This window comes from Mustela putorius, unplaced genomic scaffold, assembly GCF_011764305.1.
Source record: "Mustela putorius furo isolate JIRA1106 unplaced genomic scaffold, ASM1176430v1.1 tig00003845_pilon_pilon_pilon, whole genome shotgun sequence".
Classification (NCBI taxonomy): Eukaryota; Metazoa; Chordata; class Mammalia; order Carnivora; family Mustelidae; genus Mustela; species Mustela putorius.
Window position 1 is genome coordinate 55,110,635 of NW_025421998.1, and position 16,287 is coordinate 55,126,921.

Sequence of the window (16,287 nt, forward strand, 5' to 3'; positions counted from 1 at the left end):
TTTTTTTTTTTACTGCTGCATAGGACTTCATAGTATGGCTGTTCACGCAACTAGTCCCCTATAGATAGACATTTGGTTCGTTTCCAATCTTTTTGTGTAAAAATAGTGCTGAAGGGAATATCTTTGTACATATGTATTAAAAATTTGTTGTCGTTCATTATGAGCTCATTCCCGTGTGTAATTTAAAAGGCAAAACAAACAAACAATTCACAAAACCAAGCTCATAAATATAGAGAACAGACTAGTACTTACAAGAGGCAGGGTTTAGGGGGTGGGTAAAATGGACAAAGGAAATAAAAAAGTACAGACTTACAGTAATAAGATAAATACGTCACGGCAATGTAATTTGCAGCATGGTGACTATAGTTAATAATACTATATTGCATATATGAAAGTTGCTAAGAGACTAAATCACATCACAAGAAAAAAATTCTGGAACTATGAATGGTGATGGTTGTTAACTAAACATTGTGGTGATCATTTCACAATGCATACTAATATGGAATCATGTTGTATACCTAAAACTAGTATAATGTTGTATGTCAATTATACCAATAAAAAAAAAATAAAAAAGTTTTACTGGTGTTATCTTTGGGGTAGATTCTTAGAAATGGGATTTCCTAAAAATGGAGGAGAGGTAATAGCTATAGATCAAAAGAAATTTAAGAGATGAGGGTGCCTGGGTGGCTCAGTGGGTTAAAGCCTCTTCTTTTGGCTCAAGTCATGATCCCACAGTCCTGGGATCAAGCCCCACATCAGGCTCTTTGCTCAGTGAGGAGCCTGTTTCCCTCTCTCTCTGCCTGCCTCTCTGCCTACTTGTGATCTCTGTCTGTCAAATAAATAAATAAAATATTTAAAAAATAAAAAAAAATAAATTTAAGAGATATAACAGAAACTATAGATGATTTTGATTGAATCCTGCTATGAAAAAATGAGCTATTTATAACATTTTGAGAACATGGGTAAATTTAAATATAGAATGGGTATAAGATAAAATTAGGGAATTATTTTTGTGTTGTGATAGTACCATTGTGTCTAGATAGGAGAATGCCATTTTTTTTTAGACGTGTAAAGTATTTTGGCATAACATGTCATTGTGTGTGACACTTACTTTGAAACAGCTCAATCATCATAATAAAAAATATAGATAGCTAAAGCAATAAAGTTAATATGACAAAATGTAAATATTAACAGTGGTTGACTCAAAGGAGTTCATTGTACCATTTTTCCTACCTTTTATATGTTTTAAATTTCTTGATTAAAAAGTTAAAAATTAGAAAAATCATAGGGGCTCCTGGGTGAGCCAGTTCGTTGAGCATCTGACTCTTGATTTTGGCTCAGGTCAGGATCTCATGGGTCATGAGATCAAGCCCTGCATCTGGCTCTGCACTTGGCAGGGAGTCTGCTTGAAGATTCTCTCCCTCTATCTCTCCCCCAAATCACGCATGTGCACACATTTCTCAAATAAAATAAATCTTTAAAGAATATATATAGGGGTGCCTGGGTGGCTCAGTGGGTTAAAGCCTCTGCCGTCGGCTCAAGTCATGATCCCAGGGTCCTGGGATCGAGCCCTGCATCGGGCTCTCTGCTTCATGGGAGCCTGCTTCCTCCTCTCTCTCTGCCTGACTCTCTTGACTACTTGTGATCTCTGTCAAATAAATAAATAAAATATTAAAAAAAAGAATATATATAAAATTGTCTTGTCTTTCGAATGAATTATTGTTTTTATTCTTATGTTGTGACTTTCCTTATCCATAATAAGAATTTTTTCTCAAAACTGTATTTTGTCTAATACTAATATAATTATCTCATTATACTAGTATACTATCTCAGAATACTAGTGTAATTTCTTTAGGTTAATATTTGTTTGGGAGTTGGTTCAGAGGCTGCAGCTAGAGAGGAACGACCTGGGGAGAGCTCTAAAGATGCTATCTGGGGATGCCTGGCTGGCTCAGTAGGAAGAACATGTGACTCTTAATCTTGGGGAAGTGAGTTTGAGCCCCACTAGAAAAATACCAAATTAGCTTTAAGAAAAAAAAAGTTGTCTATGCACATGGCCTTTGGCTGTGGCTTTCATCTTCTCTCAGAAGGCTGGTGTGGTCTCCAGAAATGCTTGGCAATCATCCTTAATTGTCACAAGGAACCTCCCTGTCTCTAGCATCTGTCCTCAGAAGACTGGTACCGCTGGGGTGTCCTCTGTTTTTGAAGAGTGTATTCTTGGAGTTAATACCTCTAGTGACCTTGAAGAGACTGAATGTCTCTTAAGTATTGGTGATGGTATTGTTCAAATACATGGGCTGAGAAATGTCCAAGCAGAAGAAAGGGTAGAGTTTTCTTCCAAGCTTGAAGTGTATGTGTCTGAACTTGGAACTTGATAATGTTGGTGGTGGTGTGTTCGGAAATGAAAACTAATTAAGGAAGGAGATACTCTGAAGAGGACAGGAGCCACTGTGGATGTTTTCGTTGGTGAGAAGCTGTTGGCTCATGTAGAAGGTGCCATTGGTAATTGGTTCCAAGAGCCATAGACAAGTTGGCCTAAAAGCACCTGGGATTATTCCTCCAATCTGCAGGAACCAGTTCAGGCTGGCATTAAGGCTGTGGATAGCTTGGAGCCAATTGATCCTGGTCAACCTGAGCTGTTTAATGTTGGCCAATGGACTTGCAAAACATCAAAGATTGACATAATCATTAACCAGAAATGTTTCATGATGGATCTGATGAAAAGAAGAAGCTGTACTGTATCTACATTGCTATTGGTCCAAAGAGATCCACTGTTCCACTGTTGGTAAAGAGACTTACAGATACTATGAAGGGCACCATTGTGGTTTCAGCTGCTGCTACCGATTCTGCCCCACATCAGTACCTGACTCCTTATTCTGGCTCTTTAGGAAAATATTTTAAGGATAATGGCAAACATGAGTTATCCAAACGGTCTGTTGCTTATTGTCACATCTCTGCTGCCCATGAAGACTATCCTGGTGATGTGTTCTACCTACACTCCCATCTTTTGGAGAGAGCAGCCCAAATGAACGATTATTTTGGTAGCGGCTCTTGACTGCTTTACCACTCATGGAAACACAGCTGGTGGTGTGTTTGCTTATGAGCCAATGAATGTCATTTCCATCCCTGATGGACAGATCATCTTGGAAACAGAAATGTTCTACAAAATTATCTGCCTTACCATCAATATTGGTTTGTCTGTGTCCTTTGTCAGATCTGCTGCCCAAACCAGGGCCATGAAGTAGGTGTCAGGTACCATGAAGCTGGAATTGGCTCTTAATTGTGAAGTTGCTGCCTTTGCCTGATTCAGTTCTGAACTCCACAATTCTTGAGTCATGACGTCCATCTGAATGTCTGAAGCATTCAGACATACTGCTGTGGCTACTGAGGAACAAGGGGCTCTTATCTTTCCTGATGTAAGGAATAGCTTGATAAACTGGAGCTGTTTCTATTTAATTATTTCTTGGCTGGAGTATTTAAAACCAAATTTTATTTATTTATTTATTTATTTATTTATTCTTAAAAGATTTTATGTATTTATTTGACAGAGAGAAATCACAAGTAGATGGAGAGGCAGGCAGAGAGAGAGAGATGGAAACAGGCTCCCTGCTGAGCAGAGAGCCCAATGCGGGGCTCGATCCCAGGACCCTGAGATCATGACCTGAGCCGAAGGCAGTGGCTTAACCCACTGAGCCACCCAGGCGCCCCTTACAACCAAATTTTAGAAGGCATGATACTTTATCCTGATTACTTCATGATGCTTTAAAAGACAAAAAAAAAAAAAAAAGTTTTTAAGTGTAACCACAAAGCCATTTTTATATCTATCAAAATGAAGTGTGCATTTCTTTTCTTTCTTTTTTTTTTTAAGATTTTATTTATTTGACCGACAGAGATCACAAGTAGCCAGAGAGTCAGGCAGAGAGAGAGAGGAAGGGAAACAGGCTTTCTGCTGAGCAGAGTATCATGTGGGCCTAGATCCCAGAAGCCTGAGATCATGACCTGAGCCGAAGGAAGAGGCTATAACCCACTGAGCCATCCAGGTGCCCCAAAGTATGCATTTCTTAAGTTATAGTAAAAACAACTCAAATTTCCCTATCATCTCAAGAAATGTCTTTTTACAATTATTATTTTTTCAAGCCAGAATCCACACAAGGTCCACATTTGGTTCTTACAGTTTCATTTGCAGAAGTGCTCCATTTCCCCCTCCCTAATTTGATTTACTTCTTGAAGAAACTGGGTCAGCAGTCTTGTAGAATGTTTCAATTGTATCCTTACGGTGTTTAATTTGCCTTTTCATCCTCTGTATTTTCTGAAGTCTAGAAGTTAGATCTAAAAACTTGATTAAATTGTATTCTAGATTCTTGACAAGGACATGCTATAGGTGATGTTACAGACTATATTATTTCATCACCTCAAGGGCCACATAGGGTCAGATGGCTTCACTTCTAGGAATGCTTAAGTTGTTTATGTGATGACAGCCTCATTCCTTCACTGTAAAGTTTTCCAACAATCTTTCACTTAATGATTTTGGTATCTATTGATGAACACTGCTGATTCATTTGAAAATAAATAGGGGTTGCAAGATGGTGATTTTTTTTTTTTTTTTAAAGATTTTATTTATTTACTTGAGAGAGACAGTGAGAGAGAACATGAACAAGGAGAAGGTCAGAGAGAGAAGCAGACTCCCCATGGAGCTGGGAGTCCGATGCGGGACTCGATCCTGGGACTCCAGGATCATGACCTGAGCCGAAGGCAGTCGTCCAACCAACTGAGCCACCCAGGCGTCCCAGATGGTGATTTTCTAATGCAGTCATTCCTCCTTCATTTCTTAGCTAGAATTCTGTATAGAAGAACTTTTTTACATTCATGAGGGTTATTTACTTATCCTGAAATACTGTTCATACCAGAAAGGCAGGCTATGTATGTATGTATGGATGGATGGATGGATGGTTGGATGGGGTGCCTGGGTGGCTCAGTGGGTTAAGCTTCTGCCTTTGGCTCAGGTCATGATCCCAGGGTCCTGGGATCAAGCCCCACTCTGGGCTCTCTGCTCAGTGGGGAGCCTGCTTCTCCCTCTATCTGCCTGCTTCTCTGCCTACTTCTGCCTACTTGTGATTTCTCTCTCTGTCAAATAAATAAAAAATAAAATAAAATAAATATATATGTATATTTTAGGTTTTATTTATTTATTTGACAGAGAGAAGATCACAAGTAGGCAGAGAGGCAGGCAGAGAGGCAGACAGAAAGGGGGAAGCAAGCTCCTCGTGGAGGAGAGAGCCCGAAGCGGGGCTGGATCCTAGGACCCTGACATCATGGCCCAAGTTGAAGGGCAGAAGCTTAACCCACTGAGCCACCCAGGTGTCCCAAGATCTTTAATTATTTCCTTTTAATTATCCAATTTTACAGTAATGTATTGGTTACTTAGCAACCTCCCTGATGTCCATAGAATCTTTCTCTTTTTCCTTTTTTGAATAGTAGTCTGAACCCATTCAATGTGTTTCTGTCAGTTGAAATTGTTGACACTCAAATGGTTCTATTTTGGGTACAAGTGGGAAACTTTTGAGTATTCTGTATTTGTTTGATATGAAAATATTAGCTTTTGGTAGACTTTGTTTTCTGGTACAATAAGACATCCCAAGCTCAGCTGGTATATTTCTTGGAATTGACTGGAAAATCCCAAGGCCTTTTAGTGTGAAATGGTGTTTTGAGACCACAATATGGGATTCTTGTTGCTACTGAGTTATTGTTGCTTCTTGGCCTTTTCAGTAGACAGACCTAGAAGACAAGTAACTATAAAAAATTTTTAAAGTATGAGTTTATACTGATATTTATAACTAATTTAAAATTATAAAAATTTTTAAAAAGATTTTATTTATTTATGGAGAGTGAGCATGAGGGAGAGGGAGAGAGAATTTGAGGCAGGCTCTGCACTGAGCGCAGAGTCCAATGTGGGACCAAAACCAAGAGCTGTGTGTTTAATCAACTGAGCCACACAGGCTCCCCATTTTTTTTTTTAAGGTTTATTTGTTTATTTGAGATAGAGAGAGAGAGCGTGCAGGGAGCAGGGGCAGAGGAAGAGGGAGAGAAAGAATCTCAAGCAGACTCCCAGCTGAGCAGGGAGCTGTGGTGAGGCTTGATCCTAGGATCCTGAGATCATGACTTGAGCCAAAATCAAGAGCTCGGCTCTCAACTTACTACACAAACCAGGTGCCGCCCACCCACGGTTTTTTGTTTGTTTGTTTGTTTGTTTAAACCTTTCTTTTTCTTTTATTTTTCTTTTTAAAGATTTTATTTATTTATTTGACAGAGAGAGAGGAAGAAGCAGGCTCCCCGCCGAGGAGAGAGCCCGACGTGGGGCTCAATCCCAGAACCCTAAGATCATGACCTGAGCTGAAGGCACAAGCTCAACTCACTGAGCCACCCAGGCACCCTTTTTTAAACCTTTCAATGATGAACAGCTTTAACATAAGTTTTTTAGTAGTAGTATATTAAAAAACATGTATATGTTGGTTTCCAAATAATACAATTGTTGCTATTAACAATAAAACTACTAAATGAAACTAGATAATTTAAGGTTGTTTGCCTTTCTAATTTTTTTTTCCCTAAGATTATATCCCACTCAGAACTGTATAGTCAAAATGTTTTGTTCAAAGGTCAGTTGGTGGGATGACTGGGTGGCTTATTGGTTGAGCCGCTGCCTCCGACTCGGGGCATGATCCCAGAGTCCTGGGATCGAGTCCCGCATAGACCTCCTTGCTCTGCGGAGAGACTGCTCTCTCTCTTTCTCTCTCTGACAACTAAATAAATAAAATCTTTAAAAACAAACAAACAAACAAACAAACAAAAGGTCAGCTGGAATAATTCTTGGTGTGATTTTTGTCACCAAACCATTCACTAGTAGGTTCATTTGCTTTAGTATGTTTTCAAATTGTCTGTATTGGTTTTTATTTCCTTTTTCAGTTTAGTTTGGGTCTTGCTTCCTATCTACTCCTTGAAATACTTCTTTTACTTGTCTTCTGGGACAATACTTTTTCTTGGGTTTTATTTATTTTTCTTGCTCGTTTGGAGCTTCTATTCAGTTTCCTTTCCTGGTTCCTCCTCTTCCCACTTTTAAATCCTGGCATGCACTAGGATGTCTCTGCTATGTGTATTCACTTCCTGCTGAACACATCTTGTCCCATAGTTTTTAACATCATTTGTTTTCTGATCACTCTCAAATTTATATCTCCTGCCTGGACTTCTCTGAATTGCAGATCTAGATCTCCAACTTTTCATTAACCGTCTGTACTTGGATGTCTAATAGGTAGTTTAAATGTCACATGTCCAAAAATGAACTCTTGATCTCCATCCAGCTGTTCCCCCGGGGCAGCCTCCTGTATCTCAGTAAATGACAGCTCTAACACGTTGCTGAGGCCAAATACCTACCAAAGAGTCATCCTGACTCTTCTCTCTTATATTCCATAACTTTCCATCAGTATATCCTATCCGCCTCTTTCTTGAAATATAGTAAGGATCAAATCGATCCTCCATTCCTCACCATCTCCCCTGCCACCACCACCCCCGACTAAGGTGCTATAAATTCACCAGTATTCTGATAATGCTCTCATAACAAGTCTTCCCATTTCCACCCATACTTCTCCTTCACAAACTATTCTCAACTTGACAGAGTGAGCTGTTTAAAGTCATTCCTGTGTTCAAAACTCTCTAATATGTTCCTTCAAAAATATCTGGATTTGAGTACCAAAATAAACATTCCTTCAAATAAAGTAATTTGGTACCCCTCCTTCCCCCCGCTCCAGTTTAGGGGTTTGGGAAAATTGAATGGACGTAAGTGAAACAAGGCTGTCTGTGTATTGCTAATTATTGAAAGTAGGTGATAACATTAAATTCATTGTACTCTTCTCTTTATTTCTGTATATATTTGATAAATAAAATATGGTAGCCGCTAGCCCTGTGTGGCTATTGAGCACTTGAAATGTGCGAGTCTGAATTTAGATATGCTGTGAGTACACTGGCTTTTAATACACACCGGATTTTAAAGACTTAGCAAGCAAGAAAAAAAAAAGTAAAATAACTCATGAGTATTTTCTTATATTAATTACATGTTAAGATGATAATACTTTGGGGCACCTGGGTGGTTCAGTGGATTGAGCCTCTAACTTCGGCTCAGGTCATGATCTCAAGGTCCTGGGATTGAGCCCCACATCGGGCTCTCTACTCAGCAGGGAGCCTGCTTCCCCCTCTCTGCCTGCCTGTCTGCCTAGTTTTGATCTCTCTCTCTGTCAAATAAATAAAAAAATAAAAATCTTTTAAAAAATAAAATTTAAATTTTAAAAATGTTTAAAAATGATGATAATATTTTGGATATATTGAGTCAAATAAAATATATTACTAAAATTAATTTTACTTGTTTCTTTTACCTCTTAAAATATGGCCACAAGAAAATTTAAAATTACATTTGTGGCTCATATCTTTTCAGTGGATCCACAAAGCCCTCTATGATCTGGGTCCTGTTTTCTCTCTGATTTCATCTCCTGCTTTTTCCCCCTCTTTCTTGCTTATACCACTCAACCCACACTGGTCTCTTTGCTAAGAACAAGCAAAATACATTCTCCCTGAGGATCTTTGCCCTTGCTAGTCTGTCTGCCTGGAGCACTCTTGCTCAGTGTTTCTGTGGTCATTCTCATGTTCTTTCAGGATTCTCTACTCAGGCACCTAAGTTTTCAGAGATATTTATTTGATCTACATAACACCCTATTCCCTTCACTCTATTCCTCTTAGTCCACTTTCATTTTCTTTATAATACTTACCATTACTTACTTTTTGGGTTTTGTTCATTTGTCTTCCTGTCTCCTGAACATCCAGCATAATGCTTACACAGTATAGGTATTTGGTAACATTTTCTGGAAGGAATGTCTATAGATTGTGAAAATAATTATGTCAAGTTCAATACTGCTTTCTGCAATTCTGCAAAAATGAGGTTCAGGTTTCCTAAATGTATGAAGAATAAAAATTATTAAAGTAAACTTTAATTATCACTACAAGCTATTCCCTGCATAAGAAAACATATGCTTTATAAAATGATATAATTCCTGTTTTATTCCTTTCAAAAGAAGGTAAAATAAATAACCTTGTATTTTTATTAATTAATTTAAAAATTAATTTATTAAATTTTAAATTTTTATTATTTTTATTAACATTAATTAATTTTTAAAATGTGGACATAAAATATTATGTTAGTTTCAGGTATACAACATAGTGATCAGATAATTATATACATTACTAAATGCTTACTACTATAAGTGTAGTTACTGTCTTGTCATCATGCAACATTATTACAGTCTTATTGACTATATTCCCTATGCTGTACTTTTCATCCCCATGACTTTTTATTTCTTTTTTTATTTTTATTTTTATTTTTAGAGAGGAGGGGAGGGTTAAAGGCAGGAAGAGAGAAGGAATTTTAAGCAGGCTCCATGCCCTGCAAGAAGCCATACTCAGGACTCAATCTCACAACCTTGGGATCATGACCTGAGCTGAAACCAAGTTGGACACTTAACTGACTAGGCCACCCAGGTGCCCTGACTTATTCATTTTATAACTGGAAGTTTGTACCTCTTAATCCCCTTTACCTATTTTGCCTACCGACCCCTCCCCAGTTCCTCCCCTCTGTCAATCACCAGTTTGTTCTCAGAGCTAATACTAATCAATTTCTCTATATTTGCGTCATTAGTAATATAGGGATTTTAGAGATACTTATGATGAATTCAATAAAGTAAATAAAATACAGACAAAACTTACTGAATGTCAGAAATTGTTTTTATCCAATAGATATCCCATTTCTCAAAGGCATTTTCCAAATTCTTTTATTAGTCTGGAATTTTTACTGTTTTAATGGTAATCCAGTGAAGTAGGTCGTGCCAAGGAGCTTAGAAATTTTTTTGGATACATTGAAATTTTGTTGTGCTAGTAATTATAATAAAACTTGATCTGTTTGTAAGATAACTTGAAGGCAGTCATTGTTCTTTATTTAAAGCTAAAACTATGTAGCAGGGAGAGGATCCAAAAAAGGAAAAATGCAAAAGGACTATTTTTAGCCTATTGTCTTTATCTTAAAATGTAAGATGACTAAGTGTAATAATGAAATAATTTAAAAGGAAGGAGACCTTTTCCTTATTTGACTACATTTCTTCTCTATTTTAATTTCAAACAGTCTTGGTCATAGCATCCTTTCAACTATAACTAAAAAAAAACTGAAATGATACCACCAATGACAATTTGGATTGTGAAAGTGTCAATAGACAAAACTGGCAGATCAAGGTTAGCACTGTATTATAAAGACCTTTAACTAAGACTTTAAAAGTATATCCTTCTTGAATTTGTGGATTATTTTGTACTTGTTTAGCAAACATCTACTAAGTGTATATCATGTGTCAACACTGAACCCACCACCCCAGGTTACAAAACCATATTTTCTTTTCTTTTCTTTCTTTCTTTTTTTTTAAAGATTTTATTTATTTATTTGACAGAGATCACAAGTAGGTGGAGAAGCAGGCAGAGAGAGAGGAAGCAGGCTCTCCGCTCAGCAGAGAGCCCGATGCAGGCCTCTATCTTAGGACCCTGGGATCATGACCTGAGCTGAATGCAGAGGCTTTAACCCACTGAGCCACCCAGGCGCCCCCCCCCCTTTTAAAAAGATTTAATTTATTTGTGTGTATGTGAGAGAGAGGATAAGAGAGAGAACATGAGAGGAGAGAGGTCAGCAGGAGAAGAAGACTCCCCGCTGAGCAGGGAGCCCCATGTGGGACTCCATCCTGGGACTCGAGTACCATGACCCGAGCCGAAGGCAGTCGCTCAACCAACTGAGCCACCCAGATGCCCCAAAACTATATTTTCATAGCAGCTATCGTCCACTGAAAACCGAATGTCAAGTAAGTTCTTTCCAGAGATTTTAGTTAATTCTCATGGAGGGGGTTGTGGTGAATTTTATTACTCTCAATATGCAAGCAGGGAAACGGAGGCTTTCCACAGAGTTCTGCTTTCAAAGTGTTCACTGTCTAGAGAGGTGAGAATAAGAGTATCTATATTATGAAGTGCTGGCTGCTGCCTTAGACAGTGCAGGGGGACTGCCCTTGGGGGATGGCAGTGAGGAAGGCTTTCCAGCTTGTTCTGAATTTGAGAGGCAGACAGGAGCCTGCACGGTGAAGAAGAGTGGAAAGGATTGCTAGCATACTGAAAGACACTGAGATTGGAAATGATCTGAACATGAGTGAAAACTTTTCTAATAAGCCTTTCATTTACTCATCATGTACCATACTTCCTGTATTTCCTTATTTAAACAAAGATCTGGCTTGGGCAATGAGGGATCACCTGAGTTGTTACAAAGGTCTGGGAGGGTTGGCAGGGTTTGTTAGGATCAGCAGACCCCTGAAAGCTCCACGTCCTAGGCTCAGGTTTTTCCTCTGCAGATTTCTCAGGGGCAGATTCCATGGTGAATAGCAGAGCAGCTAAGAGAACAAACTCTGTGCCAGACTGCCTGGGTTTAAATCTCAGCTCTGCCACTTCTTACTAACAGATAGGACCTTGGATAAGTTATCTAACATTTTAATGCCTTGGTATCTTCATTCAGAAAATGAGAATAAAAACAATAAAATTTAATTCATCATGTGGTTGTCATAAGGATAAAGGGAGTTAATACATATAAAGGTCTGAGAACAGAGCCTGGCACATAGGAAGCTCTATGTAAGTACTGTAGTAAATACCTAATAGTAGATACCTAGTTTTGTGTAAATACCTATCTTAGGTATTTACCTATCTTAGGTATTTACACAGAAATGCTACTTTGTTCATTTGGAATAAACTTTGTTCCTATTTAATGATGCTAGCTCCTACTTTTTCATTGTTAAGATACTTGAGAAGCTAAATTTTGAGTCAGAAAGTTATTTGGTGGGAACTGGCATGGGGTATTTACCCTAGGTACTGGTAAAGGCCGGTGAGATATCCCCACACCATAACAGAAAAATTCTCCATTGGATTTCTTCTGTCTCCCAGAATCATTATCTTTCTCCTGTGTTTCTGTCTGCCCAGCCAGATATAGCTAATGGGTTCAGAGTGGATGGAAATAGAACTTGGAAGGAATCCCAGAAGTGCTAAATGTTAAGTAGGATCTTTTTGATTTTTTAAAAAGTAATCTCTACACCCAACGTGGAGCTTGAACTCACAGCCCTGAGATCAAGAATTGCCTGCTCTTCCGAGTGAGCCAGCCAGGTGCCCCAAGCCAGGATCTTTTGGTTAAAACAACCAAACCTCTTTGAGGCCTTCCTCTCTATTTCACCTCTTCCTTTGGGTAGAATGTGGCTGGGGTTTCCCTAACTTCATTATATTACAGGAATTACAGGAAATGATATGTCCCTGATGAACTGGAGGGAGGAAAGTCTTTACTATAGAACTTAGAACAATTAACTGAGCAGAAGTGGCTCAGGAAATTTACATGGAGCTCTCAAAGACATGTTTCTCCACATTTGGTTTGGAAGTGATGCTGACAGTTTGTCAGAGACTCATGACATGTCAGGTTGAAAAGAGTGCAGTGTTCAGGTATCCAGGACCATGTCAGTGTGAAGTTCTCCAAATTGAAGGCCATAAAATGCTTAAAGTGAAGGTACTCTACAACCCAAATAACATTCCAATCTGTTCTTCATATTGATTAAAGCTTGTCTGGAGGCTGTTTTCCACTTGTCTCCTTCCAGAATGAAGGTGAACTTACAGGCACCCTGGATTTTTTGCTTATTTTTTTGTTTTGTTTTTTTAAGGTGTGGAGCCCAATGTGGGGCTTAAACTCACAACTCTGATACCAAGACCTGAGTTGAGATCAAGAGTTGGACACTTAACCAACTAAGCCACTCAGGTACCCCATGGATTTCTTTTTTTTTTTTTTTAAGATTTTATTTATTTGAGAGAGAAAAAGAATGTCCATGAGTTTGGAGGAGGGAGGGACATACAGAGAAAGAATTTTAAGCAGACTCTACACCAAGCACAGAGCAGGACACGAGGCTTGATCCCATAACCCTGAGATCATGACCTGAGCCAAAACCAAGAGTTGGATGCTCAACAGACTGAGACACCCAGGAGACCTTGTAGTTCTTAATTAGTAAAGACTTTTTGCTCCAGGGAGCTTGCTCAGAAGATCAGAGGTCAGTGAGATCCAGTAACTCATGTGTGAACCAGTCTGAGACTTCTTTTGTGGCCATAAATACCAAGCTCACCTTCTTTTGTTCTCATGAAGAACACTGGGGCTACCTGTGAGATTTTGTAGGACTTTATCTGTCATCTGGAGGGAAGAGACAAGTCATAACATTTAAGTGCCAAGTTCTGTAATAGAAGGTTCAGAGATAGGATAGTCTTTGGAAAACAGGGGAAGCAAAGAAGACCTCATAGAAGATGAAATGCTTGTCCTGAATTTGAAAGGTGAGGAGTATGCATAGCAGACAAGGGAGGATATTCATGAGTATTCCAGAAATATTGCCATCATAAGCAATAAAACCCAGAAATCTGAAATTATCTTGTCATGAAAAGTTTTCAAACTATTAGCGACTTCAATGGTTTTAAAGGGTCTAATACTAAAAGGCTGGAAACACAGTTCCCTCCTTTCCAGAGCTGGGGAAATTGGAGCTGAGATTTGCGGGCAGGAGTCTGATAATTAGAAATGTCTGGGAGGAGGGCTGATGCTGTGTAAGCCGTTTTGTGATAATGAAGGCCAAGGACGCTGCAGAGATATCTGCCATGACGTCATTTAGCTGCTGAACCAGCTAGATTTTATTTAAGCCACTTACGTTGAGTTTTCTGTTATTTTTAGTAAAATGAATTCCTATCTCCAGAGAATTTAGTTCCCTAAGAAGGGTTCTTAAAGTAACAGACTCTAAAATATGGACTTGGCTGAGTAGAGGAGTTAGGACAGCAGGCAGTGAGGACCTAGGCTGGTGATAACAGTGGGAGGGTTGGTCAAATCATTATCAGTTATGTCTTGGGACCAAGAATATGTAACAATAACAAGGAGGAGAAATGTTTAGACAAATCTCAGGTTTTTGATGTGTGTTGGCTGCTTGTTACTGTTGAAAATAAGAGGATTGAAAGGATACGCCATCAACATGAAGTTGGTATAGTTTTATTAATATCAAGTAAAGGACACTTTAAGCCAAAAACAACACTAGAAATGGATTTACTTCATTGATACGTAGTTCAATGCACCTAGAATATGTAATAGTTATAACAATTCCAATTCTAAACTTATACTGCCTAATACAGGCCTAGTATTCAAAATGTATAAAACAAAAAGTGAAGGAAGTGATTTGATGAAAGGGGAAGGGGCACATGATAGATCAGGCTGCCAACAGCTGAACCCAGTGATCAATCTTAGCATTATGAAAAGAAATAAGCAAACCTTATATGTACATTCTAGAAGAAAGCATCAATATTACCTATGAGGTAATCTTGCCAAAAATTTGGACCTCAATCTGATCAAGGCTCTAGAGAGTTCATAGGAAATAGAGAGCACAAAGGAGCAGATAAAGCATTAACCAAAGGATTATAATCAGTGAAACTTTAAAAAAATTTTTTTAATTTATTTGACAGAGAGTGAAAGAGGACAGCAAGGGGAATAGGAGAGGGAGAAGTAGGCTCCCTGCTGAGCAGGGAGTCCAATGTGGGGCTCAATCCCAGGACTCCAGGATCATGACCTGAGCCCAAGGCAGATGCCTAACAGACTGAGCCCTCCTGGGGTGGAGCCCCAAATCAGGCTCCCTTCTTGGCAGGAAGCCTGCTTCTTTCCCTCTCCCACTCCCCCTGCTGTGTCTCTCTCTGTCAAATACATAAACTATTTTAAAAAAGGCTACTTTCGGGGCACCTGGGTGGCTCAGTGGGTTAAGCCTCTGCCTTCCGCTCAGGTCATGATCTCAGGGTCCTGGGATCGAGCCCCCCATCGGCCTCTCTGCTCAGTAGGGAGCCTGCTTCCTCCTCTCTCTCTGCCTGCCTCTCTGCCTGCTTGTGATCTCTCTCTGTCAAATAAATAAATAAAATATTTTTTAAAAAAGGCTACTTTCCCTAATATAACCCCATTTTAGGATGACTCCTTTGTCTGACTGTGGAAAACTGTCTCTATAAAATGCTAATGTGTTTGGGAGGCTTCAAAGTTTATTGGCTAAGCCGAGTTATGAGATAACGTTCTGGTGAAAAGTAACGAAAAGCAGGGAGGATGTCAAAGTGGGTTGGGACCTCGTTGAGTAGGAGGACTTTAGAAAGGAAAAAAAGAGCACTGAAAAGGACAGGGGGGCGGGGCATGTAAACAATTTGTCTACATAATATCTTGTCTTTGAGATCTGAAAGACTGTTCAGGAAAGTACTTTTGAAATAAAGTATTGTAGTTCAATGAATTTTTTTTTTTACTGTTTGCCAATTATTCCTTACAGATAATTTGTAGAGAGCCCTCAAGCTGACCTGTAAGTTGCGTCGGAGTTTAAGGACTCCTTGGTGTGAGGGATTTCCTATTCCTTTTTCCGGGTTGCTAAGCCAATCCCATAGTAATTCAATCTTATTTATTTATTTGGTATTTCAGTTTTTAACAAGATTTTATGTCGGACTGGTACAGTCAGTTAAGCCTCTTAGTTTCGGCTCAAGTCCTAATCTCAGGGTCCTGAGATCCGGCGGATGAGGCTCCACGCTTCAGCGTGGGCTCTGCTTGAGACTCTCTCTCTCCGTCGCCCCCCCCAACTCTCTCTCTCTCTCTCTAAAATAAATACATCTTTAAAAAAGATTTTGTGGAGAATATTTGCAAAGGCGTAAAAATTCTTCACCAAATTGTTCCTCCTTATTTCCTCTTAAACCCGCTATTCACTTCCTTGGAAGAACATGGTGCTTTAGTGCCACCCAGAGTGGGCGCAGACACCCAGAACTATTGATTTCTGCATCGCAGTCTCTTAAACGCCAATTTTGAAAGCACTTCTGGGGAATCCGCGACGTCCGGCCACAAAGTCAGCGAAAAGTTCCGTACAAAGAAATACGCCCTGTTCTGTGCGTCCATGATATGCAAGCCATTGCACTCCCTTGTCATTTGTTACCTTACAAGGAGACCTACGAGTCCCGGGGAAGGCAAGAGCCACCAGGTCTGTGCCTGCGGTAAGCGACAACCCGAGCGGCGTGGGCTGCCCTAGGAGACCGAAGCTTTCTCCCGCCCGGAGCCCGCCGCCAGGTGGAAGCGCGCGCCCTGCGCCTCCGCCGCCGTCCCCGGGCCGGCCA

At 39.5% G+C, this 16,287-nt stretch overlaps 1 pseudogene; it reads left to right on the plus strand.

Moving 5' to 3' along the window:
* Positions 1-16,171, plus strand: part of LOC101681961 — a 28,297-nt pseudogene extending 12,126 nt beyond the window's left edge.
* Positions 16,172-16,287: the final 116 nt, after the last annotated feature.